Source organism: Leptodactylus fuscus, chromosome 1 (assembly GCF_031893055.1).
Source record: "Leptodactylus fuscus isolate aLepFus1 chromosome 1, aLepFus1.hap2, whole genome shotgun sequence".
Classification (NCBI taxonomy): domain Eukaryota; kingdom Metazoa; phylum Chordata; class Amphibia; order Anura; family Leptodactylidae; genus Leptodactylus; species Leptodactylus fuscus.
Window position 1 is genome coordinate 34622792 of NC_134265.1, and position 11630 is coordinate 34634421.

Consider the following 11630-nt stretch of genomic DNA (forward strand, 5'->3'; position numbering starts at 1 on the left):
AAAACATAAAAGAGAATGAAAAAAATCAAATTATTGATCATTTTACACAAAACTCCAAAAATGGGACAAAAGTATTGGCCCCCTCCGCCTAATACTTGGTAGCACAACCTTTAGACACAATAACTGCGCACAACCGCTTCCGGTAACCAGCAATGAGTTTCTTACAAGGCTCTGGTGGAATTTTAGACCATTCTTCTTTGGCAAACTGCTCCAGGTCCCCCCTGAGATGTGAAGGGGGCCTTCTCCAAACTGCCATCAAGAGATCTCTCCTCCCCCACAGGTGTTCTATGGGATTCAGGGCTGGACTCATTGCTGCCACTTTACAAGTCTCCAGGGCTTTCTCTCACCACCATTTTCTAGTGCTGACCTGAAGTGTGTTTTGGGTCATTGTCCTGCTGGAAGACCCCTGACCTCTGAGGGAGACCCAGCTTTCTCACACTGGGCCCTACATTATGCTGCACAATGTGTTGGTAGTCTTCAGACTTCATAATGCCATGTACACGGTCAAGCAGTCCAGTGCCAGAGGCAGCAAAGCAACCCCAAAACATCAGGGACCCTCCGCCATGTCTGACTGTAGGGACCGTGTTCTTTTCTTTGAAGGCCTCTTTTTTTCCTGTAAACTCTATGTTGATGCCTTTTCCTACTTTTGTCTCATCTGACCAGAGAACATTCTTCCAAAACGTTTTTGGCTTTCTCAGGTAAGTTTTGGCAAACTCCAGCCTGGCTTTTTTATGTCTCTGGGTAAGAAGTGGGGTCTTCCTGGGTCTCCTACCATACAGTCCCTTCTCATTCAGACGCCGGTGGATAGTACGGGGTGACATTGTTGTACCCTCGGACTGCAGGGCAGCTTGAACTTGTGTGGATGTTAGTCGAGGTTCTTTATCCACCATCCACACAATCTTTCGTTGAAATCTCTCGTCAATTTTTCTTTTCCGTCCACATCTAGGGAGGTTAGCCACAGTGCCATGGGCTTTAAACTTCTTGATGACACTGCGCACGGGAGACACAGGAACATTCAGGTCTTTGGAGATGGACTTGTAGCCTTGAGATTGCTCATGCTTCCTCACAATTTTGCTTCTCAAGTCCTCAGACAGTTATTTGGTCTTCTTTCTTTTCTCCATGCTCAATGTGGTACACACAAGGACACAGGACAGAGGTTGAGTCAAGTTTAATCCATTTCAACTGGCTGCAAGTGTGATTTAGTTATTGCCACCACCTGTTAGGTGCCTCAGGTAAGTAACAGGTGCTGTTAATTACACAAATTAGAGAAGCATCACATGATTTTTCAAACAGTGCCAATACTTTTGTCCACCCCCTTTTTTATGTTTGCTGTGGAATTATATCCAATTTGGCTTTTTGACAATTCTTTTTGTGGTTTTCCATTGAAGACAAATTAAATGAAGATGATAATACCAAAGAGTTTGTGCTTGCAATCATTTTCTGGAAGAAAATGAGTATTATCTGACAGAATTGCAGGGGAGCCACATGCCTATACTTTTTGCCAACACTGTATGTGCACAAAGTCTAACTTTATCAAACTTTGTTAGACTTTTCTCTTCTGTGTTACCTCCTCTGCATTCTTCTATGGAGATCTTGCGCAGATCTTACACTTTTTGGGTAACAACAAGATGTCCATCAGTCTTGATCCATCTTTGTCACCAAAAACAGTGATCTGTATTCTGCTGAGCAGCGTAGTGTTACCTAGTCCTGAATGTTAGTCTATGTAATAAGACCATGATGAGGGGTGGCGGAGTGCAAGGTGCCAACTTTACCCTAAGACAGAACTGAAGACCCTGCAGGCCGCCCTCTATCTGTACACTCCAAATATGGAGAAGATTATAATGTACACAACATGTCATGCTGTACAGGCTGCAGCCTCCTCCTACTATAAATGTGTATGATGATGTAGAGAATAAGCAGATCTCTCTGGTATGTGCCCCGTCCTATACTAGGGCTGTGTTATCTGCACAATGGTTAATAGATAAAGCCAAGAAAAAAGCCTTAAAGGGACACTTGCCCTTCAGTCCACATCTTAGAAGTAAATGAAACGCTAAGAGGCTGTTCACACAGAGACCCAGATTCTGCCTCCCATTGTTATGAGGACGCAGAAAAAATAAATCTTGTCGTGGATCCGCAGCACGATCAAGCAGGACACTTATTTTTTCCATGTATCCTTTAATCTCTGCCTTCCATTGAAAACAACGGTAGGCAGAATCCGAAATCCATCTCCCAAATCGTTGTCAAATTCCTACGTGTGAACACCTCCCGAAACACGTAAAGCCCATTTTACTAGTCAGCCAGCCCCCATAGAACAGGTAATATACCAGTGAGATCAGAAGAAGAGGGAGGGGCGGAGAGATCCAGGTCAGGGGCTGGTTCCGATCAAGTGATCTGAGGACGTAACTAGGCCAAGATCCCCATGTCCACCATGATTTACCTCCCCGTGGAACTACTTTCACTGGTTCTGCAGTTACAAATGTTAGGCTGGGTTCACATTAGTGCCAGATCGCCATCGTTCAGGTCCGTCAGGGGGCCAGAATGACGGAGCGCTGGACCACAAAAACCTTGGTTACTCATGGAGACCGGTGGACTTCATTGACTATAATGGGGTCCTCAGGTGTCCCGCTCTTCTGAAACTAAAAGTGGCAGAGAAAATAGTCCTCCGTGCAAGACTATTTTCTCCACCATTTTACGGTGGTGTCTGAGAAGTAGTCCCCAACAGAGACTCCGACGCAGATGGGAACACAACCTTATCTGGCATTTAGCTTTGTCTAATACAGTGGTTCCCAGTCTCTGGGTCGCATGAAAACCGCTGAGGAGTCACAAGCCATCAGTGGTAACTAGGCAGGGGTGCCATTCTTTTATTAATCGGCTGCTACTTATTGTATTATTGCAGTAGGTAATGGCCAATCACTTATTCACCTGTCCACCGTCCTCTCCAGGCTGACCTACGCTGCTGCCTCTAGGCGGCGCTGCAACTATGCCACAATGCTGAAGATCACCAGAACGTTAAATAGAGCATTCGAGCATTCTTCAACGCGGCCTGGAGGTGGCAGCAGAGGCTGAGCAATAATACAATAAGTAGCGACTTAGCACACACACACACATACATATATATGGATTATTTTTCTGTGGGATGCCACTGTGGACCATTATATCTTGTGGGGCCAATCTGAAGCATTACACTGTGCAGGGGCCACTGTGGAGCATTATACTGTGTGGGGCCACTGTGGAGCATTATACTGTGTGTAGGGACACTGTGGAAAATTATACTATGTGGGGCCATTGCAGAGCATTTTACTGCCTGGGGCCACTGTGGAACATTATATTGTGTGAGAGCCACTGTGGAGAACTATACTTTGTGGGGTCACTGTGGAAAATTATACTGTGTTGGATCACTGCAGAGAATTTTACTGCCTGGGGCCACTTTGGAACATTATATTGTCTGGGGACATTCTGGAGCATTATACTGTGAGAAGGCCACTGTGAAGCATTATACTATATGGGACCAATGTGGAGCATTATAATATGTGGGGCCACTGTGGAGCATTATACTATGTCGGGCCACTGCAGAGCATTATACTCCCTGGGACCACTGTGGAGCATTATACTATATGGGACCAATGTGGAGCATTATAATATGTGGGGCCACTGTGGAGCATTATACTATGTCGGGCCACTGCAGAGCATTATACTCCCTGGGACCACTGTGGAGCATTATACTATGTGGGGCCACTGTGGAGCATTATGCTATGTGGGGACACTGTGGAGCATTATACTATGTGGGGACACTGTGGAGCATTATACTATGTGGGGACGCTGTGGAGCATTATACTATTTGGGGACACTGTGGAGCATTATACTATGTGGGGACACTGCAAAGCATTATACTCCCTGGGACCACTGTGGAACATTAAATTGTGTGAGGGCCACTGTGGAAAACTATACTTTGTGGGGCCACTGTGGAGCATCATACTATGTGGGGACACTGTGGAGCATTATACTATATGGGGACACTGTGGAGCATTATACTATGTGGGGACACTGTGGAGCATTATACTATATGGGGACACTGTGGAGCATTATACTATGTGGGGACACTGTGGAGCATTATACTATATGGGGACACTGTGGAGCATTATACTATATGGGGACACGGTGGAGCATTATACTATGTGGGGACACTGTGGAGCATTATACTATGTGGGGACACTGTGGAGCATTATACTATGTGGGGACACTGTGGAGCATTATACTATGTGGGGACACTGTAGAGCATTATACTATATGGGGACACGGTGGAGCATTATACTATGTGGGGACACTGTGGAGCATTATACTATGTGGGGACACTGTGGAGCATTATACTATATGGGGACACGGTGGAGCATTATACTATGTGGGGACACTGTGGAGCGTTATACTATGTGGGGACACTGTGGAGCATTATACTATATGGGGACACGGTGGAGCATTATACTATGTGGGGACACTGTGGAGCATTATACTATGTGGGGACACTGTGGAGCATTATACTATGTGGGGACACTGTGGAGCATTATACTATGTGGGGACACTGTGGAGCATTATACTATGTGGGGACAATGTGGAGCATTATACTATGTGGGGACACGGTGGAGCATTATACTATGTGGGGACACTGTGGAGCATTATACTATATGGGGACACGGTGGAGCATTATACTATGTGGGGCCACTGTGGAGCATTATACTATGTGGGGACAATGTGGAGCATTATACTATGTGGGGACACTGTGGAGCATTATACTATGTGGGGACACTATGGAGCATTATACTATGTGGGGCCACTGTGGAGCATTATACTGTGTGGGGACACTGTGGAGCATTATACTATGTGGGGACACTATGGAGCATTATACTATGTGGGACCACTGTGGAGCATTATACTATGTGGGGACACTATGGAGCATTATACTATGTGGGACCACTGTGGAGCACTATATTGTGTGGAGCTTTATACTGTGTGAGGGCCACTGTGGAAAACTGTACTTTGTGGGGCCGCTGTGAAGCATCATACTGCCTAGGGTCACTGTATAAGGAAAACGTTTGTTTTTTGTACCGTGTTAGCCAGTGGGTATGAAATATAAAAAACAAAAAACTTGAGAGTCTTCAGTAGTTGATCCCTTTTTCAATGGCTACCTAATAATGATGCCAGGTTACAAGCTTTCAAAGCTCTCGACTTCTTCCTCAGGTATATTTAAAAACAATTTCTGAAGGATGCATATTTCTGTACAGAGGGACACATAGGGATAGAATTTTAGGTGGGGGGTGTAAGGTTATTGGTACATACAAGTAAACAATTTGAACTGATAAGAACCTTGTGAACTGAGGCGTTGTTTACTTGTATGTACCGATAACCTTACACCCTCCACCTAAAATTATATTATATGTTGCAGGGCCCATTTTAGTTTATCCAACATTGTTAAAAGAAACCAATTTGGAATATTTGGGTCGAACCGGGCTTAGAACAAATCGGTTCACCTATCTCTAGGATTGAAAAGATTTGAGTCGTCTTCAGGACATAAGGGTTATATTTTATTTAATCTTTAGCTCACATTTATCTGCTTCCCCAGAATGTGCAGAGACATTTCTCACCAGTATAGGTAACTCACCCACAAAAGCTGCTGGCAGTCACCACTAGAGGGACCCTGCTGTATATGTATTTATATTGCTCCTACTGATTTCAATAGGATTCATCTATCAATTAAAGGGGTTCTTCACTTTCTAATTTTTGATAGCCTATCCGTAGAATAGGTCAACAATATTAGAGCTGCAAGGTCCAAGAACCAAGACCTTTACAGATCTGCTGTTCAGAGACAGCGTGGTTCCTGGTAATGTTTACATGCTGGAAGCCACATTGTATTCGCTGTGCAATTTATAGCGGTGGGTTTTTGTACTATAGCGCTGTCCCGTTAAAGACACTGTAAACATTACTGGGTGCCACGCTGTCTCCGAACAGCAGATCTGCAGGGTTCTCGGCTGTCGGACCCTTGCAGCTCTAACATTGATGACTTATCTTTGGGATAGGCTATCAATATTAGAAAGTGGAGAACCCCTTTAATTCTCTTGCTGTGAGAAAACACTTTGCTGGGACTGTGCAAATTTGTATATCGGATATTGGTCACAGAGGTTGGGTGCCAAGTCATTCTGCTATATATAATTTCATGTCCAGTTCCATCCAAACATTAGTCCCTGGGCTACCATGAAAAAGGATCGGACCTCTGCGATCTTGTTCATAGAGATTCAGATGCCTCCAGTTGATAGTCCTCTCCTTCCAAAACCCTTTAGATGCCGCAGTTGCTATTGAGGGCGGCATCTAAGGGGTTAAACTCCCGAGAGATTTGCCCATTAGTGACCGAAGTGGAAAGTCGATACGTCTGGCACTAATGGGTTAATCCCTTCAGCTAGAAAGCCTGTGATTTCTCTGTCTCAGAATCCGTTCATTATACATCTCTCTGGGCTCAATAAGAGGCGCTAAGAATAGATAGAATTAGCATAGCACATTTGTCGACAAAAATATTTTGAATACATTTTAATCCTTGTGAGATTCCTCTCTCTTTCTGTGTTATCTGCCTGATGGCGGGATTATGTGCGAGACGTTGTCCCAGCGTTGCGCTCTGTAATTAATGCGAGCCCTAAAATAGACTGTTCTAACAGCGAAAGCCGATGAGAGGGAAGAACAATGCGAAAATAAAGTGTTATTGAAGAATTCATGACGTCTGCCCTGTGATGTGCTGGAATTTGGAATAGATTCAGTAAAGTTTGTTTAATTGGAATTTAATTGTCTAAAATTCTTGCAGATCCAATGTTCCTTAGGGTACAGCGTGATCCAGAAGTCTCCAAACATGAGAGAGTGGAGGAGTGAATAGAGTCCTGAGCTACAGTCTGTATTATAACACAGAACTGCATTTTTAATTATTTGGTCTTCAGAGCAGTAATCACTAAGACCCTATACACACAGTAACATTTTGCTGTAATTGTACCAACCCACAGAATAGAGGTAATGATGTTCTAAAGTGTCCCCTCCACACAGTATAATGTCCAATAGTGGCCCCTCCACACAGTATAATGTCACATAGTGGCCCCTCCACACAGTATAATGTCACATAGTGGCCCCTCCACACAGTATAATGTCACATAGTGGCCCCTCCAAACAGTATAATGTCCAATAGTGGCCCCTCCACACAGTATAATGTCCAATAGTGGCCCCTCCAAACAGTATAATGTCCAATAGTGGCCCCTCCACACAGTATAATGTCCAATAGTAGCCCTTCCACACAGTATAATGTCCCATAGTGGCCTCAGTGATTACACCATGTGACAGCTAATGCTCAATCAGACCTCAGTGGTCCTTAATGATACTCAGGAGGCTGGATGGGACTAGAACAGGATATGGATCTGTGCCGGAGCCCAGGGGAGGTGAGTAACACATTTATGTGTAATCTCCTTCCCATTGACCTCCACTTATTATACCCTGAGAGTCTGAAGAGACCCCAGAGTATACTAGTTGTTTGTGGGTGCCAATGCCATTATGGGGGGGGGTGCTCTCACTGCATACCCGAGGTTGAGAACCACAATCTATATTACACTGCTATACAGTACACGATCTACTCTTACCTAATGACCCTTCAAGGGTATGTAACAATATGTCTAACTATAACCTGAACTGACCCAACCTCGGTGATCCTGTACATGATAAATGTTCTCTCATTGCTCAACGATGTAAAAAAATCAGTTTATCCAAGAGCAAAAAAATTACAGAAATAATTCCCAACTCCCCTTAGTCATTTAGTCAGGGGCGCATGTGTTGTATCCTGCGATTTGTGCAGCACAGCCATGACATTGCACATAGATCATTGTGTCAGCAGATCCTTGACCGCTATATTAATGCTTCTCCGAGAGGGAACGTTCTGAGATATAAGATAAATAATAGATGGAATAAATGAGCAATAAAAAGACAAAAATGATGTGATTGCTGTAAGAACGGTCAAAAAACTGAACTTGTGTCTGCATTCCACATAGGACCATAAATCACTCCTTAGGGCTTTCAGAATCATTATTTATAGGGAAATAGCGCTGAAGAAATGTCCAAGGAGCCGAAACCTGTAAGTGAATGGCTGAAACACAATGGATTTAAAGGGGTATTCTAGCTTGAGAAAACTATTGGATGAAACCATAAGACTGCACTGACTGTCTCAGCTACAAAGCACTTGGACCCCACTAACAAGTAGATGAGGGAACAGCAGGAGAACTCATACATTCAATACAGAGGAACTTAAGAGTTTGGGAACCCCTCAAAGTGTTATATATTTCTGCATAAATTGGGCCTAGTGCTATACCATACTATACCGTACCTCTGCATTCAGTACAGGGCCGTTTTAAAACATTGGTAAGCCCTGTGCAAAGATTTCATAAGTGAGCCCCCCATCACCACCACCAAGAAATATCTGACCTGCACAAATTCTCACTTAATGGCCACCACATAGTACACCCCGTAGTGGCTCTCACATGGTGTAATGGCACCCAAGTCCTAGACAATATTCCCCTTATAATAGGTTGCCCCCATAGTATCATGTCCCTCCACACTGACATGATGCCCTCCTCAGGTTGCCCCCACAGTATCATGTCCCTCCACGCTGACATGATGCCCTCCTCAGGTTGCCCCCACAGAATCATGTCCCTCCACACTGACATGATGCCCTCCTCAGGTTGCCCCCACAGAATCATGTCCCTCCACACTGACATGTTGCCCCCACAGAATCATGTCCCTCCACACTGACATGATGCCCTCCTCAGGTTGCCCCCACAGAATCATGTCCCTCCACACTGACATGATGCCCTCCTCAGGTTGCCCCCACAGAATCATGTCCCTCCACACTGACATGATGCCCTCCTCAGGTTGCCCCCACAGAATCATGTCCCTCCACACTGACATGATGCCCTCCTCAGGTTGCCCCCACAGAATCATGTCCTCCCAGCACCATGTTTCTCAGAGATATGAGGATTTTATGCTGGATTCAGTAAATCAAAAATGGATGGATTTTGGTCTCATCCATCCATAAAACATTGTTCTAATAGCCTTCTGGCTCGTCCAGATGATATTTAGCAAGAAGCAGACGGTCAGAAATGTTCTTTTAGGGGTACAGCTGCCTCTTCTCGCAGTCCTGCCATGCACACCACTATTATTCAGTTTTCTCCTGATGGTGGATGTGTAAAAAACCTTTAGTTGCTTAGAGCTTATCTTGGGTTCCTTGTGCCCTTTCAGACTTTTATACACCTTGCTTTTAATCTAATCTTTTCTGGGAGACCACTCCTGGAGAGCGTAATAATGGTCTTCAATTTCCTCCATTTGTAACCAGTATGACTATGGATTGGTGGAGTCCTATAGAAGTAAGTGGTCAAGTACGACGCAGGACCACTGAAGTTGTAATACATTTGGTGGAGCTCTCAGTAGAGATTGGTGACCATTCGACATTTTAGCACTAAGATTTCTGAGCACACCCCTGACACCGGGGCACTATTTTGTAAAATTTCAAAAAGAGACACAACAGATGGATATGAGATAAGTCAAACTCATTGAATTTACATTTTACAGCTTAGATTTTCTTTACTATACACTGAAAACAAGTTATAAAAAGTAAAGAATATATATATTTTTTAAAAGAATATTTTACATTAGTGTACCATTACAGTTTAGGTTAGCCATATGTGGCAGTATTGGATTTAATTGCATATTTGGCACTGCAGGTTTCCAATACGATTCTGGAAAAGCTAGGTGAGACCTCCCCTTGACAGCAGTAAGGCATAATAGTCAACCATCGTGGACATAGTTATGACTTAAAATACAATTGTTAAAGGAGCTTTGATGATATATCACTTAGCTATCAGTTTGTAATTGGTGAAGGTTTGAGATTTTGGACCCAAAAGAGGACCTTTCACTACCTTCACCAACTCCAATTTTTTAAATTCCTTTTAATTATTTTTTGTATATGTTTTTCATAAAAACCCCCAGGGGTCCTGATTGCTAATGCAATGTAATGCATTGCAAATTGCAGGCAGCATAGAGAAGCCTGCAATAGAATTGAATGCCAGACAAGCCTGGGAGCCTTCCATAGGCTCCCGACTGTCCTGGAAATGGATTGCTTGTCCTGGGTCTCATTCCAGGGATCAGTGATCTTCTCCAAAATGGCGCCACAGGGAAAATGGTGCCCTGGTCAGCTTTAGCCGAGGTGCCAGGGGCCTCAAAGCGCTGGGTCTCCATTACACTGAATGTCAGGAATGGGTTAACTATCCATTATTGGCCTGTCTAGTGAAAATGCCACTTACAAGCATCGCGCGTCCCTATGCAGAACTACTTGTGTAATGTCCTTTTGAGGCAATGGAACGCTTAAAAGTTGAAGAGAATATTTCCTGTATATCCTACGGACAAGATGATGATGGAAGGAATGGATGAGAAAAGGATGCAGATTATCCAGATATTTCTTCCCAAGAAGCCACAATATGACACTAGAATGCCGTCCGCTACAGACCAAGAAGGCTTTCAGTAAGCAACTCAGACATGACGTCACTTCCTGATGATATTGATATCTGCTTCTATTATTTGCTTATTTGCTCCACAGGGAACAATTACTTTTTGTTGTTTTGCTGTAAACAATGTTGCAAGGTCTTCTATTAAATCCCAATTATTCTGCGAGCAGTTCACGCACCTTTGTCTCTTGAGAATCCGGTGACGTGAATTTACAGGAAGATTGGGTATTTCTCACCAACAGTATCCTGTTATTTGAAAGCTTTTGTTAAGTTGCAATATTTTTTTTTTTTTTTTACCCTTGATGTTCTCAAGAGAAAAACAGGCAACCGAGCGCAACCCTGGAGCATTGAAAGGCATGCCTCAAATAGTTGGATGTGGAATTTCACAGTTATGTGGGACTGGACGCTGTCCAAAAGGCAGGTTGTTTTATTTCTGTCTTGTCAAGCAGGTCAAATTCAATGGTTTTCCTGCTCTTATTTTTAATGTCATTTTCACACAATATTTCCAGATTCAGACCTTTTTTATTTTTTTTTGTTAGTTGATGTGAGACAAACCTTAGGGTGTTTCTCACTAGTCTGTGGGACGGAGCTAATAATGGGATTACTAAACAATAAAATAAGATATGTGGTGTAGAATGAATATGTTTTTTATGAATATACCCTTACCCTAGGTTCACACTAGCAGACCCAAAAAACAGAAACCCAATCCACTTAAAGGGATTCTACCATTGAAATCACTTTTTTTCTAGATAATACGTAGGAATAGCCTTAAGAAAGGCTATTCTTCTCCTACCGTTAGATGTCTTTTCAGTGCCGCCGTTGGGTAGAAATCCTGGTTTTCGTTGGTATGCAAATGAGTTATCTTGCAGCACTGGGGGTGGTCCCCAGTGCTCAAACAGCACCGGGGGTGTCCCCAATACTGCGAGACAAATCTCCAGGGCAGCCTTCATCTTCTTCAGGAACAGTCTCTCTGCGCGTCTTCTTCCGGAGATGGGTTCAAACTTCTAGGCCTCGGCCAGAGCCGACTGCGCATGCCTTAAGGTTTGACTCCATAGACCTGCA